This window comes from Lissotriton helveticus, chromosome 6, assembly GCF_964261635.1.
Source record: "Lissotriton helveticus chromosome 6, aLisHel1.1, whole genome shotgun sequence".
Lineage (NCBI taxonomy): Eukaryota > Metazoa > Chordata > Amphibia > Caudata > Salamandridae > Lissotriton > Lissotriton helveticus.
In genome coordinates this window covers 200,018,506-200,038,143 of record NC_136067.1, presented here as the reverse complement: position 1 = coordinate 200,038,143, position 19,638 = coordinate 200,018,506, and positions in this window count along the sequence as shown.

Below are 19,638 nucleotides of genomic sequence, written 5' to 3'. Positions count from 1 at the left end.
ACCAACACTCAAGAGTGCAGGGGCAGGGGCACCTCACCTAATGGTGGAGCTGCGAGGGTGGGAGAGCAATTTCACTGACAATGAGTCAGTGGTCTTGCTCGCCTGTCCCCGCAGTGGCCGCCATTAAGTAGGGGTCGGGGAGGGCTGGACAGCTGGGAGGCGGGAGCGGGGAGGGGAGCTGGATTGGGCCGGTCATGCTGGGGGGGAGGGGCCGCGGGGGCAGCAGCGGCGGGGAAAGGTAAAGGGAGGAAAGAAGGGATAAAGAAAAAAGGGAAAATAAGCAGAAATAAGGCACAAAAGAGCAGAGATGCAGAAAAGAGCAGAAAGGTGAAAGATAGAAAGGGTAAAAAAAACGAGTGAAAACGAGTGAAGGAGCAGAGGGAGAGAAAGGGAAAATGGGCAGAAATAAGGCACAAAAGAGCAGAGGTGCAGAAAGGTGAAAGATAGAAAGGGGAAAAAAACGAGTGAAAACGAGTGAAGGAGCAGAGGGAGAGAAAGGGAAATGGGAAGAAATAAGGCGCAAAAGAGCAGAGGTGCAGACAGGTGAAAGATAGAAAGGGGAGAAAAACGAGTGAAGGAGCAGAAAGAAAGAAAGGAGACAGAGGTCCACTGGACCACCAGGGATGAGGCGCAGGGAAAACCTGCGGGTGGAGGAGGGCCTCGATCACCAACACTCAAGAGTGCAGGGGCAGGGGCACCTCACTTAATGGTGGAGCTGCGACTGTGGGAGAGCAATTTCACGGACAATGAGTCAGTGGTCTTGCTGATATATGCAAAGGAAGAGATGGTGGAGGCAAAGAGTGAGATGACACACGCAAAGAGTGAGATGATGCTGGTGGAGAGAGACATGATGCAAGCAGAGGGTGAGATGGCACAGGCAGAGTGTGAGATGACACACGCAAAGAGAGAGATGATGCAGGTGGAGAGAGACATGATGCACGCAGAGGGTGAGATGGCACAGGCAGAGAGTGAGATGACACACGCAAGGAGAGATATGATGCTGGTGGAGGGAGGCATGATGCAGGCAGAGGGTTAGATGGTGCAGGCAGAGAGTGAGATTACACAGGCAAAGAAAGACATGGTGCGGGCAGAGAGTGAGATGTCACACGCAAAGAGAGAGATGACATATGCAAAGAGAGAGATGGTGCAGGCAGAGAGTGAGATGACACATGCAAAGAGAGAGATGACAAACGCAAAGAGAGAGATGGTGCAGGCAGAGAGTGAGATGATATACGCAAAGAGAGAGATGGTGGAGGCAGAGAGTGAGATGACACGCGCAAAGAGAGAGATGGCGCAGGTAGACAGTGAGATGATATATGCAAAGAGAGAGATGGCGCACGCAGAGAGTGAGATGACACACGCAAAGAGAGAGATGGCGAAGGTGGAGGGAGACATGATGCAGGCAGAGGGTGAGATGGCGCAGGCAGAGAGTGAGATGACACACGCAAAGAGAGAGATGGTGCTGGCAGAAAGTGAGATGACACATGCAAAGAGAGAGATGGTGCAGGCAGAGAGTGAGATGATACACGCAAAGAGAGAAATGACGCTGGTGGAGAGAGACATGATGCAGGCAGAGGGTGAGATTGCGCAGGCAGAGAGTGAGATGACACACGCAAAGAGAGAGAGATGACGCAGGTGGAGAGAGACATGATGCAGGCAGAGGATGAGATGGCGCAGGCAGAGAGTGAGATGACACACGCAAAGACAGACATCTTGCAGGCAGAAAGTGAGATGTCACACGCAAAGAGAGAGATGACACATGCAAAGAGAGAGATGGTGCAGGCAGAGAGTCAGATGACACACGCAAAGAGAGAGATGACACACGCAAAGAGAGAGATGGTGTTAGAAAGGCGACCCGGGGGAGGCAGAAGATGTCTGACTGACCACCCCTAGGTCAACCCCTCTGTCGAGAAGTAGCCGAGCGTTGCCGAGAGGCCTCCTGAATGAGGGCCCCTCCTAGGATCGAACAGCAGAGTAATCACAACACTACAAACGGACACCACACAGGAGGTCAAGTTCTCAAGCTTTTATAAGTAATAACGGTTGAGAGTTCTTGGCAGTATATACAGCTGGATCGCGGGATCCGTAAAGTCTCGGACAAGGAGGGTAAGGTAGCGGGACAGTCTTACTCTGGGTGGAGGAAGGGATACCCTACGCACAGCTCTCAATCCTCGAGCTGGGGGGTTCCGAGAGGTTCGAGCCGCGGCGGCGCCAGCAGGCTAACAGGATGGTTCGGCAAGGTAGGCCGCGGCAGCGCCAGCAGGCTCTCCGATGGTTCAGCGAGGTAGGCCGCGGCAGCGCCAGCAGGCTCTCAGGTGGTTCAGCAAGGTAGGCCGCGGCAGCGCCAGCAGGCTCTCAGGTGGTTCAGCAAGGTAGGCCGCGGCAGCGCCAGCAGGCTCTCAGATGGTTCAGCAAGGTAGGCCGCGGCAGCGCCAGCAGGCTCTCAGATGGTTCAGCAAGGTAGGCCGCGGCAGCGCCAGCAGGCTCTCAGATGGTTCAGGTTACAAGAAGGATGAGTTCGTCTGGTGTCGGCCGTGACAGCGTCAGCAGGGCTTCCAGTCCAGGATACAACTAGCGTCCTACTCCGGGGCTGGCCCAGATATAGGACGGAGGTCCTTTGATGTCCGGACCCTCGCGCCTGGGGGCCAGAGGGGCCGGGATGATGGTGTCCAGACACCCAGCAGGGGGGTGGAGCCAGCGCCCAGGGAGGCCGGAGGGCGATCGATACCAGGCGTCCGGGGACGGCTGGAGGGCCATCGAAACTCCTCTCCCTCCGGGATCTGTCGAGTGGCCACTCGACCACCTGGATGGATCTTGGTGCCTCGATGTCTGGGCTTCGCTGGGGCCGAGGCTTGGGCCGAGGCCACGTGGTCGTGACGTGGTGGGCCCAAGATGGAGTCCGGCACGGCCTCGTGCTGAGGTCGTGAGGGGCCTACGCTGGGGCCAGGCCGATGATGGGGATCCGGGCAGGTAGCGGGATCTGTGGTGTTGGGGCGTGCAGGGTCGGGCCGAAGGGGCCGCCTGAGGTCCGGAGGAGGGCTGATGTTGTCCTGGGCCCGCCATGCGGGAGGGGTAGGACCACGCCATGAGGCCGGGTCCAACAGATGGTGCAGGCAGAGTAAGATGATACACGCAAAGAGAGAGATGACACAGGTAGAGAGTGAGATGATATACGCAAAGAGAGAGATGGTGGAGGCAGAGAGTGAGATGACACACGCAAAGGGTGAGATGATGCTGGTGGAGAGAGACATGATGCAGGCAGAGGGTGAGATGGCACAGGCAGAGAGTGAGATGACACACGCAAAGAGAGAGATGACGCAGGTGGAGAGAGACATGATGCAGGCAGAGGGTGAGATGGCACAGGCAGAGAGTGAGATGACACACGCAAAGAGAGAGATGACGCAGGTGGAGAGAGACATGATGCACGCAGAGGGTGAGATGGCGCAGGCAGAGAGTGAGATGACAAAGGCAAAGAAAGACATGGTGCAGGCAGAGAGTGAGATGTCACACGCAAAGAGAGAGATAACACATGCAAAGAGAGAGATGGTGCAGGCAGAGGGTGAGATGACACATGCAAAGAGAGAGATGACAAATGCAAAGAGAGAGATGGTGCAGGCAGAGAGTAAGATGATACATGCAAAGAGAGAGATGACACAGGTAGAGAGTGAGATGATATACGCAAAGAGAGAGATGGTGCAGGCAGAAAGTGAGATGATACACGCAAAGAGAGAGGTGACGCTGGTGGAGAGAGACATGATACAGGCAGAGGGTGAGATGGCGCAGGCAGAGAGTGAGATGGCACACGCAAAGACAGACATGGTGCAGGCAGAAAGTGAGATGTCACACGCAAAGAGAGATATGACACCTGCAAAGAGAGAGATGGTGCAGGCAGAGAGTGAGATGACACACGCAAAGAGAGAGATGACACATGCAAAGAGAGAGATGGTGCAGGGAGAGAGTAAGATGATACACGCAAACAGAGAGATGACACAGGTAGAGAGTGAGATGATATACGCAAAGAGAGAGATGGTGGAGGCAGAGAGTGAGATGACACACACAAAGAGTGAGATGATGCTGGTGGAGAGAGACATGATGCAGGCAGAGGGTGAGATGGCACAGGCAGAGAGTGAGATGACACACGCAAAGAGAGAGATGACGCAGGTGGAGAGAGACATGATGCACGCAGAAGGTGAGAGGGCGCAGGTAGAGAGTGAGATGACACACACAAAGAGAGAGATGACGCTGGTGGAGGGAGGCATCATGCAGGCAGAGGGTGAGATGGCTCAGGCAGAGAGGGAGATGACACAGGCAAAGAAAGACATGGTGCAGGCAGAGAGTGAGATGTCACACGCAAAGAGAGAGATGACACATGCAAAGAGAGAGATGGTACAGGCAGAGAGTGAGATGACACATGCAAAGAGAGAGAAGACACACGCAAAGAGAGAGATGGTGCAGGCAGAGAGTGAGATGATACACACAAAGAGAGAGATGACGCAGGTAGAGAGTGAGATGATATACGCAAAGAAAGAGATGGTGCAGGCAGAGAGTGAGATGATACACGCAAAGAGAGAGATGACGCTGGTGGAGAGAGACATGATGCAGGCAGAGGGTGAGATGGCGCAGGCAGAGAGTGAGATGACACACGCAAAGAGAGAGATGACGCAGAGTCAGATATTAGGGCAGGATTCTGGTTATATTAACATTTCCAGGGGCACCAGGCAGGGGTGCCCTTGTTCCCCCCTTTTATTTGCACTGCATATCAACCCCTTAATCTTAAAACTTCTTGAGAATCATCTAATTAAACCAGTTGTTTGTGGTCAATATGAAACAAAAGTGTTGGCATATGCAGAGGATATAGCGGTTATTACGTCTGATCCGTCGGAGGCCATGAACACAATTGAGAGTGTGACCTTTGAGTATGGTAACTATTCAGGTTATTGTCTTAAAAAGGGGAAAACAGTAATCGTATGTACCAATAACGTTGACTGCTCCGATGTTAGAGTAGCTAGTAAAGCTACATATTTGGGAGTTGTGATTAGCCAGATATCAAACAAATCATAAAACTTAATTATGATCCCCTATTGGACAGAATTAAACTAGATTTAGATTGAGTAAATAGCCTTTACCTTTCAATCATTGGTAGAGCCAATTTTTTATAAATGAATGTGCTTCCTAGGTTCTTATACCTATTCCGTGCTATCCCCCTAGCTATTGACGATAAGATATTAAAAATGTTAAACTCTTTTTATGTCCAAATTTATTTGGCAGCATGGCAAAATTAGGAGGTCACATAAATTGTTGTCTCTACCACTGGAGAGAGGAGGGCTTGCTATACCCAACTCAACCCTGTACCATTGGGCAGCTTTTCTCCAAATTTGTGCTATTTTGATTCGTCCTAGGAGTGAAGTGGACAATAGGGAAATCAACCCAATACCTTCAATATATGAGCTTTTACTTGGGAGTAATATGGAAGGTTTGTTTTTGCGATATACAGACTCTTTTTATTATAGAAATAACTGTAAATTTGCAACCATAACTAGTGCCTTGAAGGTTTGGAATAAGATCATCAAACATAAGCATATTAGGAAAATCAATAGGTATACACCATTGTGGCATTCAAGTCTTACATCTGGTATGGTTTTTTATGCTATGGCAAAAAAATGGGAAATTCTTGGGATCAAAACGGTTAATGATTTTTTGGTCAAACGTTTTGTAACTACTTTTCTGGATCTAAAAGTGAAATATAACTTACTTAATGGAGACTATCTTAAATTCGTACAACTGTTTGCTAAGCTCAAAGCCAACGAATCAACAGTTTGTATGTTAAGAATTGAGTTGATTGATATAATGGGAAGATTTAAGATCAGAATTGGTAGACTGTATGATATTTTAATGGCCGAAATTCAGGATGATCTTGAGAAAACTGAGGTAATTTGGGCAACTAAACTGGATAATCCAAATGTCGATGTGTATAAAGTTATTGAATTAACAAACCTCCTTCTTATGTCTAGTAATCTCAAAGCCCAGCTGTATAAAACCATGTTCAGCTTGTACTATACCCCGGCTAAGTTACATGCATGGGGAAAAAGAGAGAATGACTTGTGTCCCAGATGTGCCCTGGGTCCAGCTGACAGTATTCACATGTTTAGCGGTTGCTGCAAGCTGGACTTAATTAAAAGTATGATGTCAGACTTCTGGGAGGTACTGTTTGGTCACAGACTCCCCGACTCTGATTGTTTATACTTGATGGGTTATGATAATTCTTTAAATTTATCAAGAAATGAAAAAAGACTTGTATTCATTGGTACAGCGGTATTAAGAATTATCTTGTCCGCGCGCTGGAAAGATTCTGATCCACCCAGCTTCCAGATGTGGTTAGCTCGCTTTTTAGCGGTATACAGCTTCGAGACAACAATCTATGCTACAATAGGACTGAAAGCAAGGAAGTTGGGAGATGCAATTTGGTGCCCTGTCACTCATTGGAAGGCAGGAATCAGCCCGACTTTAAGATGCAGTAATTAACGTTAGGGTAGTAGGTATATGGTTGATAACAATGTCGTTGCCTGTCTGCCTGTTTGAATATTGTTTCTTTTTATTGTTCTTTTTGATTTGTACACCATTATATTGTGCTGTGTTTCCTGTGTATTGTAACTATCCTGGTTCAATAAAAAAAAGAGATGACGCAGGTGGAGAGAGACATTGATGAAGGCAGAGGGTGAGATGGCGCAGGCAGAGAGTGAGATGACACACGCAAAGAGAGAGATGGTGCAGGCAGAGAGTGAGATGACACACGCAAAGAGAGAGATGACGCAGGTGGAGAGAGACATGATGCAGGCAGAGGGTGAGATGGCGCAGGCAGAGAGTGAGATGACACACGAAAAGACAGACATCTTGCAGGCAGAAAGTGAGATGTCACACGCAAAGAGAGAGATGACACATGCAAAGAGAGAGATGGTGCAGGCAGAGAGTCAGATGACACACGCAAAGAGAGAGATGACACACACAAAGAGAGAGATGGTGCAGGCAGAGTAAGATGACACACGCAAAGAGAGAGATGACACAGGTAGAGAGTGAGATGATATACGCAAAGAGAGAGATGGTGGAGGCAGAGAGTGAGATGACGTATGCAAAGAGTAAGATGATGCTGGTGGAGAGAGACATGATGCAGGCAGAGGATGAGATGGCGCAGGCAGAGAGTGAGATGACACACGCAAAGAGAGAGATGACGCAGGTGGAGAGAGACATGATGCACGCAGAAGGTGAGAGGGCGCAGGTAGAGAGTGAGATGACACACGCAAAGAGAGAGATGACGCTGGTGGAGGGAGGCATGGTGCAGGCAGAGGGTGAGATGGTGCAGGCAGAGAGTGAGATGACACAGGCAAAGAAAGACATGGTGCAGGCAGAGAGTAAGATGTCACACGCAAGGAGAGAGATGACACATGCAAAGAGGGAGACAACGCAGGCGGAGAGTGAGATGACACACGCAAAGAGAGAGATGGCGCAGGCAGAGGGTGAGATGACACACGCAAAGACAGAGATGACACATGCAAAGAGAGAGATGACACACGCAAAGAGAGAAATGACGCAGGTGAAGAGAGACATGACGCAGGGAAACAGAGAGATGACACACGCAAAGAGAGAGATGACGCAGGTGGAGAGAGACATGATGCAGGGAGAGAGTGAGAAGACACACGCAAAGAGAGAGATGACGCAGGCAGAGACTAAGATGACACAGGCAAAGAGAGAGATGACGCAGGTGGAGAGAGACGTGATGCAGGCAGAGAGTGAGATGACACACGCAAAGAGAGAGATGACGCTGGTGGAGGGAGGCATGGTGCAGGCAGAGGGTGAGATGGTGCAGGCAGAGAGTGAGATGACACAGGCAAAGAAAGACATGGTGCAGGCAGAGAGTAAGATGTCACACGCAATGAGAGAGATGACACATGCAAAGAGAGAGACAACGCAGGCGGAGAGTGAGATGACACACGCAAAGAGAGAGATGGCGCAGGCAGAGGGTGAGATGACACACGCAAAGACAGAGATGACACATGCAAAGAGAGAGATGACACACGCAAAGAGAGAGATGATGCAGGTGAAGAGAGACATGACGCAGGGAAAGAGAGAGATGACACACGCAAAGAGAGAGATGACGCAGGTGGAGAGAGACATGATGCAGGGAGAGAGTGAGAAGACACACGCAAAGAGAGAGATGACGCAGGCAGAGACTAAGATGACACAGGCAAAGAGAGAGATGACGCAGGTGGAGAGAGACGTGATGCAGGCAGAGGGTGAGATGGCACACGCAAAGAGAGAGATGACGCAGGCAGAGAGTGAGATGACAAAAGTGGAAGGAGATATGATGCAGGTAGAGGGTGAGATGGCACAGGCAGAGAGTGAGATGACACACGCAAAGAGAGAGATGGTGTAGGCAAAGAGTGACATTAATGTTGCAGCTGTTCTGCACTGCCATAAAGTGAGAAACAGCACTCACTGCATGATTTCCTACTCTGGTGAGACACAATTGCTGTGCTATAAACTTACTTATGTTGTAAACTAGTGTTTATATCGTTTAGTTATTGTAATTGCTATGTAGTATGTTAGTAGTGGTCTATAATATGTTCTTTTTTCTTCACAACAGATTGTAATTATCTACAAAAAGAACAAACAATATGCCTACTAAATCTGTTCGAAGAAGAAAATATAAAAAAACGTACTTTTCCAAGAAAACGCAATTACAAGATGAATGTAAGCAAAAAAATACGGAGAAAAAGAAGAATGCTCCTGGTAAGGCAACAAAGCATTTTATATGGAAATTAACTCAATGTAAAAAAAGTCAAGATAATGCACAAAAGAAAAAAAATGTTTCTGCAACTAAAAACTAAAAAAAAAGCAAAATCCCAGCAAAAATGTAGAAAAAGTTTATGGAGATGATATTGTCTACATTAATAGACGTAAATATCAGTTCATTGACATTCGTAGGCGAATGTTTTATAACAGAATTGTTTTAAATTTATTTAAAAATGTTAAGAATTGTAAAAGGAAAACAGATTTTTACAAGAAAAAGAAAAGTATAGAGAGGATAGTTGATCAGGCTTTTGAAATGAAACAAAATATATATATTTTAGTAATCAATAGAATTCGTACACTAGACAAGGTAATCAATGTTTTGAAATCAAAAAGTAAGTGGAAAAGAGTAATTAATTGGACTCATTTTTGTGATGTTTTTTATGGAGAATGGAAGCATAGTTCAAGTTGTGAGCCATTTTCTATTGAAGAAAGTTATTTTCAGGATAATGATTTGGTGCATGCAGTTGACACCATTGGTCGAGGATATGAGGTGAAGGACGGTTGTCCGATTGAAAATGAAAACATTGTGCCTAGAAATGCAGAAGAGGTGTTAGCTGATGAAGTTTTAGGTAGACATCCTAAGGCTCCAGTGTACATTTGGAATTATAGTAGTATTTGTAGTGTGTGACAGGCTTCAATTGATTTGTTTCGCAATTTCTGACATACATATACTAAGAAAAATATAAAACAAAAAATTTAAATGTTGCAAGAGTTAGATCCTTGCAGAGTGAGAGAAAAAACAGGTTTGCATGGGCATTCACTGGCTTGTCTTTCTAGAAAAGTATGTCAGAGTGTTTTTCATTATTTTAGGATGTTAGCGGTACATCATACTAAAGTGAGGATATTAGTGAGAAGGTTGTATTATACATAAAGTCCAGCACTTAAGCTAAAACAGTTAAACAGTTCTCTTTTGCATGGATCTGTATTAGATGTGAACAACATTTGTGAAGAAATTGAGTTTAGTTACTGTGGTGAAAAAGAGGGCAGTGCAGAAACTGATATAGTAATAGAAGGTAATGTGGAAGAGAATGTACAGAATTTAAGTACAGAAAATTGTGACCATGAATTTACAAAGTTTAAGGTCATTTCAAGTGAAAGGCTAAATTTTTCTTGTGTGTGTTGTCGACGAACTCATTATAAGAATCAGACTAGGTTAGTTGATTTATATGTAAAAAGTGAAAAGGAAAATAATAATGAGTGAAAGGATTTTGCAACTTATTTCTTGGTAGAGAATTGTTTTGATTTGGGTTCTGATCTGCGTATTTGTAAATATTGTTATAATAAATTAAATGAAAACAAAATGCCTGCTAGAGCTGTACATAATAATCTTGAGTTGGTAAACATTCCTTGTGAATTGATGGATTTAAATACTTATGAGTCTATTCTGATTCAATGTGTGCATCCACTTCAAGCTATTGTTCGCATGGAGCCTAAGACAGGGAAATTGCCTCCTTCAGATTTACAGAGAGGATTAAAGGGTGTATTTGACTCTAGATTTAAAGAAAAATATTGATACAATTGGTGTAGAAAAAGTGAAAGAGGAACCTCTGGTTATTCTAGTTAATGGCGTTCCTACAAAGAGTAAGAAAATCTGGCAAGCATTAGTGGATGTTAGGAAAGTCAAAAAGGCAACGTTGTATTTGGTAAAAAACAATCAATACTACAAAAATGAATATGTAGGGGAAGAGGAAACAACTGTAGAAGAGGACAGTGATTTCTCAGCTGGGCAAATTGAAAAAGTAGATGTGTCTAGAAGTGAAGAAATTTTTGAACATTATAGTGTTCATCCTCGGCCTTCCAAAGAAGTAATAGGGAATGCTATTGAGTTGTTCCAAATGAAAGAAGCAAAAGGAAGTCCCATTAGTGTATGGGAAGAAAGCTTGGAAGCTCGTTGTTTTCCTCAGTTATTTCCAACAGGTCAAGGTGGTTGATATGATGACCGATCTGTTCAAATTCCTGCATCTGAATACCGGACTTTAAGATTATATGCAGAAGATCCAAGGTTTCGCCAATGTATTCCATATTTGTTTCATCTTCTGTTTGAGAGTGACTTGTCTGGACTTTCTTATGCAGTGAACCATGTACTGAAAAGTGGAGTATATCTGCTAAATGTTTCGGCAAGGGACTTTATGGATAAAGTCCAACAGCAAGACACTATTTTGGAGTCTCAGCTAATTAATCTCATGGCATGTCAGCGTGGTACCAACGAGTATTGGTACCGTCGTCATGGGGAACTGAAATGTATGCTAAGAAACTTAGGAACTCCTACATGGTTCCTTACACTTAGCTGTGCTGAGTATGCTTGGGAAGACTTACTTTAATTTCTTCGAGAGGCAAATACAAACATAGAAAATATAGAATACAAGACACCTGGAGAACTATGCTTTTTGGATCCAGTTAATGTATGCAGGTATTTCAATCATAGATTTGAAGCTATGATGTCTTTTATCACAAACAAAAAAAATCCTCCTCTTGGAGAGGTTTTGGATTTCTTTTGGAGAAAGGAGTATCATGCAAGATGTGCTCCTCACATACATATGCTGCTATCGATCAAAGATGCTACCAAATTTGGAACAGATTCGGATGACACAGTGATGAGTTTTATTGAACAGTATTCTACATGTGTTGTTCCGAAAAGTACAGAAGAAAACAATTTAAGACATCAAGTCTTACGGTTTCAAACCCATCGTTGTGGAAAATACTGTCGTCGAAAGTTCAAATCCAAGGACAAGTTCTACACAAAATGTCGTTTTGGATTTCCACGACCAGTAATATCTAAAGGAAGAGTAAATAATTTATTGTATTCTTTGCGACATACTGTGACAAGAAAATCACCAAAAAATACATACAACTTAAAAAGAAATGAAGAGTCAAAATACATAAATGACTACAACTCAGTCATTTTGTCCATTTGGAATGCTAACATGGATTATCAATATGTTGCTGACAACTTTATTGCTGTGGCTCGATATGTAATGTCTTACATAACAAAATCAGAAAAGATAGAACTAAAGGAAATGTGGGAAGAAATTTCTCATGAAAAGAGCCTAAGTAAGAAACTGTACAGTTACAGTCTGAAGATGTTGTCGCATCGAGAAATTGGAGCATACGAATGTTAAGATCAGTTATCATCACCAAGTCTATATGCCAAATCTAGAACAATTATTTGGGTGAGTCTAGGTCTTGCTGCAAACGAAACCGAGTTTTGAAATCTGTACAAGAAATTGAGTATTTGGCAGAGAAAGAACCAAACAGTACAGATATTTTGAAGACAAACATGTTGGATAAATACTATCCGAATAGAAGTAGTCATCTTGAGAATGTTTGTCTCTATGAAGTACTGCAAAGCTATATTTTGAAGATGAATATTACAGAAGATATCAATAAAGGAGTATATGCTGTAATTGGATGTGAAGGATGTCTGGTGAAACAAAGAAAAGGACATTTGATTAATCATCAAAAATTGAGTTGCGAATCTCCTGACAAAAGGGAATTTTACTATTTAGCTCTTTTGCAACTATTTAAGCCATGGCGTACAGAAGAGGAACTACTTGGAGATTTTCTCAGTTATGAAGATTCTTTCAATGCAAGCAAAAATACTATAGAATGTCCTGCTTTTACTAATTATCTGCAAATGTTGAACGATGAAATACAGCAAGAAGCTACAATTTCAGCAGAGATTGCTAGAGACTGTTCTCAAGACAGTCAGAGTTCTGCTTCGTTGAGTCAGGATCCACTCGGAGGACCAATTATCCAAAATGAAGCTGCCACTGCCATGGATGAGGTGGAAAGAGCAATGGAACAAGCTCAGGAGGATTTAGTAAACTTAGAAGAATTGAAAAAACAACTAAACGTTGAGCAGAAACAAATATATGATGAAGTCATAGAACAGATTGAGCATGGATTATGTCATGAGAAAAAAGAGTGCTCATGTACATCATTTAAACCTGTCCAACTGTACGTGAGTGGAGAAGCAGGAACTGGAAAAAGTTTTCTAATTAAAGGAATTGCAACTTATCTACAGAAAAGAACTGAGTCATCGCTCTCTTGTGTTGTTACCGCTCCAACTGGGTTGGCAGCACATAACATTAAAGGGATTACTTCACATCGTTTATTGATGCTGCCAGTAGAGCATGATAATAAATTACAATACCACAAGCTATCTGGAGAAGCTTGTTGTGAAGTTTCCAGAGTCCTGAAGAAAATTAAACTTCTTATCATTGATGAGGTAAGCATGATATCAGATTTAATGCTTGCTTTTGTGCATTTAATAATGCAACAAATTCTTAAAACAGAGTATGATGTGTTATTTGGAGGCAAACACATCATTGTTTTTGGAGATCTACTGCAGCTAACTCCTAAAAAAAAAGGATAACCAGTCTTTAAAATGCTTACGCAGGAAGATACCAGAAAGTGCCTAGGAAGCAATGGAAATGATAATATATGGTTATATTTGAAACATGCAGAACTGCTTCAAAATATGCGACAGGCAAAGGATGAAGATTATAAAAATATTCTTCAAGATATAAGAATTGCAAAAGTAAGTGAACATGGCAAAGAAGCTTTACAGGCACGATTACTTTCAAATTTTTTTCCAAACGAAAATATTCTCCCAGAGAATATTTATAGGAAAATTGCTGAAAACAAATCTGTGATATGCTTGATGCCAACTCTGCAAGAATGTTCAATCTTCAACAACAAAATGTTAAAGTTAGAAAATCAAAAGATTGTAAAACTGGAAGCTATTGATAAAATAGAGCATGAAGGAGCTACTATTATTTTGTCAGAAAAGTTTAAATCAAAATTGGATTCTTTAGAGAAGACAATATCTAAAACTGCGGGTTTTGAAAAGAGTCTATATGCATGTTTGAATTGTCGTATAATTTTACGACGGAATTCACATGTGGAAAGAGGTTTAGTAAATGGAGCAATGGGTCATGTTGTTGATTTTGTGAATTACCGAAATAGAGATGAAATTGAATTTTTGAAAATTAAATTTGATGGAATTGAAGAAGTACAACAATTGAGTCGTTGTTCTGCTCGATTTTTGCTTGTGAAAGATTTATGTCTGCCGAAAACAGTTTCCTGTTTGTTTGGCATATGCGGTGACTATTCATAAATCTCAAGGTTTAGGTGTAGATAGTGCTTTGGTGAATATTGGAAGTTCTGTGTTCAAGGAGGGTATGGCATATGTTGCTTTATCTCGAGTCAAAACTTTATCTGGATTATACTTGATTGATTTTGATGAGACAAAGATTAGTGCAGATCTAAATTGTGTAAAAAATATAATAGGTTAAGAAGAGAATATGCTCCAAATTTACCTCAATATCCTTTATTTGAAAAGCGTGTGGTAGGCCGAAAAAGAAGAAATGAGAAAAATTGTAGCGAAGTTGTAGCAAAAAGAAAAAAACTAGATGAACCAGTAATTGTAAGCAGAAAGGAAAAGTATTCTGTTGAAGATGTTGTTGGATTTCAGTTTGAAAACAGTTCTGGTGTCAACTGCTATGCTAATGTAGTGGTTAATGTTGTTTTTTTTCTCCAAACTTTACAAGAGCAGATTGTTGAAAATCGGGGTCAAAGATTTTGTTGTTTGTTGAATTCTGTCTTTGAGAAATGTAGCAGTGATAAAACAAAAATAGAAAGTGTTTCTGATATTCGAAATGTTTAGACATATGTTCTGGTCTAAATCAATTTTCACAGAATATTCAGCAAGATTTTCAGGAATTTCTAATGTATATGCTTGTTGTATTGCAAGATGAAGGTATAGATGTTGAAAATCATTTTGGCCTTTCTTATAAATGGCAGCTTGACTGCGACAATTGTTCCTTTTCAAGTAATACTACAATAGACACTGAAAGATTTATATATTTGACTGTACCAGACTGCAAATCAGTGTCTTTTAATAATCTTGTTAGAGAAGCAAATCAAAACATGGTCTGTACCCAATGTAACTCTGCAATGCTATCAACATTATTTATACAAAGATATGGACAGTATGTAATTTTAATGTTCCAACGTTGTAGACCTGATGGAACTAAATTGACATCTTTACTTAAAAATGTTGTGGCTTCTCAATTATCAATTTCAGGAAGAACCTTTGTAACTGCAGTAATTATTTTCCATGATGGTCCTTCTACAACATCAGGACATTACACAGCTTATTTAAAACGTCAAAAAGGCTGAACTTATTGTAACGATAATCAATTGACTTTCAAACAACGTTTGCCTTTTGACTTACAAAATTCTTACCTAGTGTTCTTACAACCCAAATTTTAGGAAAAGTAATTGGCCTAGGATGATTAGAACAGTTAATTAAAGTTAGTCCGCTGTTCAAAATTACTTTGTGAGTGAGAGTGATCAAGATAATAAAAAACTTGTAGTTCTCATAGAGGTAGTGTAAGTGTATCACATAGTGAGTGATATCAGTATTATAGGAAATGTTGATCATGAGTGAGCCAGAGGTGGAAATATAACTATTGTTAGATGATCGAATAGATGTTGGAGCTTTTCATTCAGAAAGTCGAGTAAATGGAAGTTTAAAAGTACTATTAATTAATTTCCAAAAAAAGGACTTTTCATATACTATTTGTCCTCTTGGAAAAGTAAGTGAATCAAAAACGAGTATTTCGGGTAAAAGTTGTTAATATATGTTTTTATACTACTTTACTTTGAGAGTATAATAATGACATACTAATGATTTTTTAGTTTGTGATTGTTGAAATGTACGTAACTAATTGTTGTTTGTAAAAAAACATTTAAGATATGTTTTTTTCTAAGTTTTACATTATTTATTGAAACGTTGTATGGGTTTTTTAAACACAATCTTTTTGATTGTGTTTTTTTTGCCCGCTGTCATATGATAAGTAGTATTGAACTCACTGTTTTTAGTGAAATTCAATATATTCTGAGAACAGCAAAATAAATCATATAACATATTGTACAAGTTATTTTGTATTTTGTACTGTGAAATATATATTATACTCCCCTTGTCTCACGCTCACTCGCCTATATCCACCCTCTATCACCCCTCTTTACTCACCCTCACTGCCCTTCTCTCACCCTCCTTTACCCTCGTTCCTTTACTCCGCTTCCCTCACTACCCCTCATTCCCCATTCCTTCACTCCCCTTCCCCTCTCTCCCCTCCCCCACTTTCCTGCTCTCAGTCCCTCTCCTTCACTCCCCTTCCCCTCTCTTTCCTTCCTTTGCTCCCTCACTCATTCCCCTTCTCTCACTCACCTTACTCCACTTCACTTACTCCTTCTCTCACTCCCTCTGTCCTCTCACATCTTCACTCCCCTTCCCTCACTCCCTCTCTCTTACCCTCACTCCCTCCATCTAGTCACTTTGACACACCCCCTTCCCTCACGCTCACTCCCTTTAACTCACCAACACTCCCTCACTTACCTTTCTTTGCTCTCTCTCTCAGTCCCCTTCTCTCACTCCTTCCTTCACTCCCTCTATCTCCTCACTCCCTCACTCCCCTTGTCTTACGCTCACTCGCCTTTATCCACCCTATATCACCCCTCTTTCCTCAACCTCACTGCCCTTCTCTCACCCTCCCTCACCCCCGTTCCCTTACTCCACTTCCCTCACTTATCCTCATTCCCCATCCTTAACTCCCCTTCCCCTCACTCTCCTCCCCCACTCACCTTTTCCCAGTCCCTCTGCTTCACTCCCCTTCCCCTTCTTTCCTTCCTTTGCTCCCTCAGTAATTCTCCTTTCCTCACTCCCCGTACTCCACTTCACTCACTCCTTCTCACACTCCCTCTGTCCTCTCACTTCCTCACTCCTCTTCCCTAACTCCCTCTGTCTTACCCTCACTCCCTCCGTCTCCTGACTCTCTCACTTCTCTTCACTCACCCTCACTCATCTTCCATCCCTCACTGTCATCAACTCACTATCAATCACTCCGCCTTCCTTCTCCTTCACTAACCTTGACTTACTCTCACTCCCATTACTTTATCCTCCCTCACCCTCTTTCCCTCAATATCAATCCCCTTTTTTCACCTTTACTCATTCCCTTCCCTCACTCCCTGTCACTCTCCTTTGTTCACTCCACTTTAACTCATTCCCGTTCACAACTCACCTTCCCTCACTCCACTTCTGTCACTTGTTCCCTCCGTCAGTTTCTCCCCTTCATTCACTCATTTGATTCATTCATTTATTCAGTACACATTCTTTGAAAAAAAGAATGACACAATATATAAGGAATATAGCTCTTTTTGGAGAATTGGAGGTAGTTCTAGGGGGATTGCATGCCATGTCCCTGGTGCTCTCCCTGGCAAAGTTGTTAGGATGCCTCCTCTCCACATGCCGGATCAAGGTGGCATACCCAAAGCTGTATTTTCGGGTGGGATCCCCACGTGACAGAGTTGTGTCACATATCTGGCACGTTACCTTTGCAGCATTACATTTCTTTTCCCCCTCTGGGAAAGTAAAGAACTTCCAAATAAAATGCTCTTTAATTTTTATTTGGGGGGGGCTCCTCAGGCAGGAATTCCACATCAGAATCTGAGGAGGGGTCCTGGGAAGCAGACATCCTTCAAAAATGAGTTTAAGAAACAAGCAAGAGGTGTTCTCTCAGCAATTGAAAAGAGGTAGGTGGGGAAATGGGTGGGGACTTTCCATAGTTGTGAAAAAAACAGTTATGAACCAATCAAAAGTGTTGTTATAAGGTCACATGGCTTGACGCGCGCTTACGCTGCGCGCTCCGGGACGCTTACGGGGGCGCTTACGCGGCACGTACGTAGGCGCTTACGGAGGCGCATACGGGGCGCTTACGCGGCGCGTATGAATGACGTTTTGCTCGATTTTCGGAAATGCTTTTAAAGTTAAAATATGGTTCTTAAAAATCGAAAATACTACTTTTATGAGTATGCCACTAAATGTCTTGCATTATTTTTTACTTTAAATACATTAATATATTTTTTTTCACTCGCGGGATTTGCGCTCTCGCTACATGTAAGGGTGCATGTACGGGTGCGCGCACCCTGAGCGCAACGGAGTTAAATATTTTTAAAAAAATATACATGAAAAACATTCAAAAAATAATATTATAAAAATATAGAAAATTGGAATAATTAGAAAAAAATTGAAAAATTAATAGCTATAAAAATTAGCTATTAAAAAAACTTAATAATTCACTTAAAAACCGTAGGTTTCAAACTTGTTACAGTTAGGAATAAGCATTGAAAAAACCTTACAAATTCACTGAAAAAACCATAGGTTTCACACCAGTTATAGTTAGCTGGACATTTCACTCATACAAAACCATTGAAATTCCCCCGTTATAGTTAGTCGTACTCACTATAACTCGCGCGCCCACAATCCACTGTTGATGATGTCACATATTACATCATTCATGACATGGTCAGTGACATCACTGATGACATCACTGATGACATCTCAAATGACATCACTGACAGGGTGTTTATACCTTTCCCCCTTTTCTTGTTTTTTATATTTGTATTACTGTTTTCTTGTGACTCAGTAGACTCAACGGATGGTTTGGAGTGAAGCTCGTGCCAGGGAGGGTTCGTAATCCCTCCTCGGTGCTCAGATCTCGAAACTTTCTTTTTCTAATTTCTCAGCAACTACTGAACAAGTTACACCATTTAACAAAAAGGGCTCTTTCTGAAGCAAGCACTACTTTGTTGCCAAATTTGGTGTAATTTCGTTCAGCATTTCGGGCTGTAGCTTTGTCTAAAGTTTCGTATGGAAATTAAGTTGCGGAAAACGCATTTTGGGACCCCCCTTTTTCTCAGCCCCTGCTTGAAGAATCACCCCGAAACATTGAAGACAGAAACTGACCGGAGCTGGCCATTTTTTTTGAAAATTTCCTGAAGATTCATCAACCAGCGCCAAAGTTATTGGGAAAAGAAAAAACGCTTTTCCTATGGAAACTAGGTCCTAACTATAACTACCTACTGGCGACTAGGTAATATATATGTGTATATATATATATATACACACACACACACACACACATTACCTACTGGCGGTCGCCAGTAGGTATATATAGTTAGGATTTTTTCTCTATGGGTTTTTTGAAAATTCTATGTCTAATAACTTTGGCGTTTGTGGACGGAATTGGCTGAAATTTTCAGGAAAATGGCACATTTTGTTTCTGAGCAGCCCTTGAAAATTTGGGGGGGGTTCGTCCAGTGGGGGCCGAGAAAAAAGGGGGGTCCCAAAACGTGTTTTTAACATTGAGTTTTCCATAGGGCGGTTGGCCTCACTTTTAGCCCGAACGGCTGAATGGATTTGCACGAAACTTGGCAAAATTGTAGGGACTGGTAGCCCGATGTGCCTTTTGTAGGTCTCAATATATGTGCTCCAGTGGATTTTGAGAAATGAACGTTTAAAAAAAGATATATATCTGTAAGCGCGGACTGGGCAGCGCACTGGTTCGCGGACTTTTCGCGCAACGGAGCTTTGTGAAGCGAAGCTGATTGGTTCTCCGGCGTCTGTCAACATTCCAAACAGTCCGTAGCGGCCGCCATCTTGTCTCTCGGTAGGATCGAGAGACAAGAGGAGGTCAAAACAAAGGGGGAAATAACTATAAGGGGGCATAGTAGATCCTCGCTGACCCCCTAGGTTTGATGTGGAGGTTTTAAAAGGGCCCCGCGGGGCAAAAAAAAAAAATAATAATAATAATTGAACGGCTGAATGGATTTGCACGAAACTTGGCAAAATATTAGGGACTGGTAGCCCGATGTGCCTTTGCTAGGTCTCAATATATGTGCTCCAGTGGATTTTGAGAAATTAACGTTCAAAAAAATATATATATC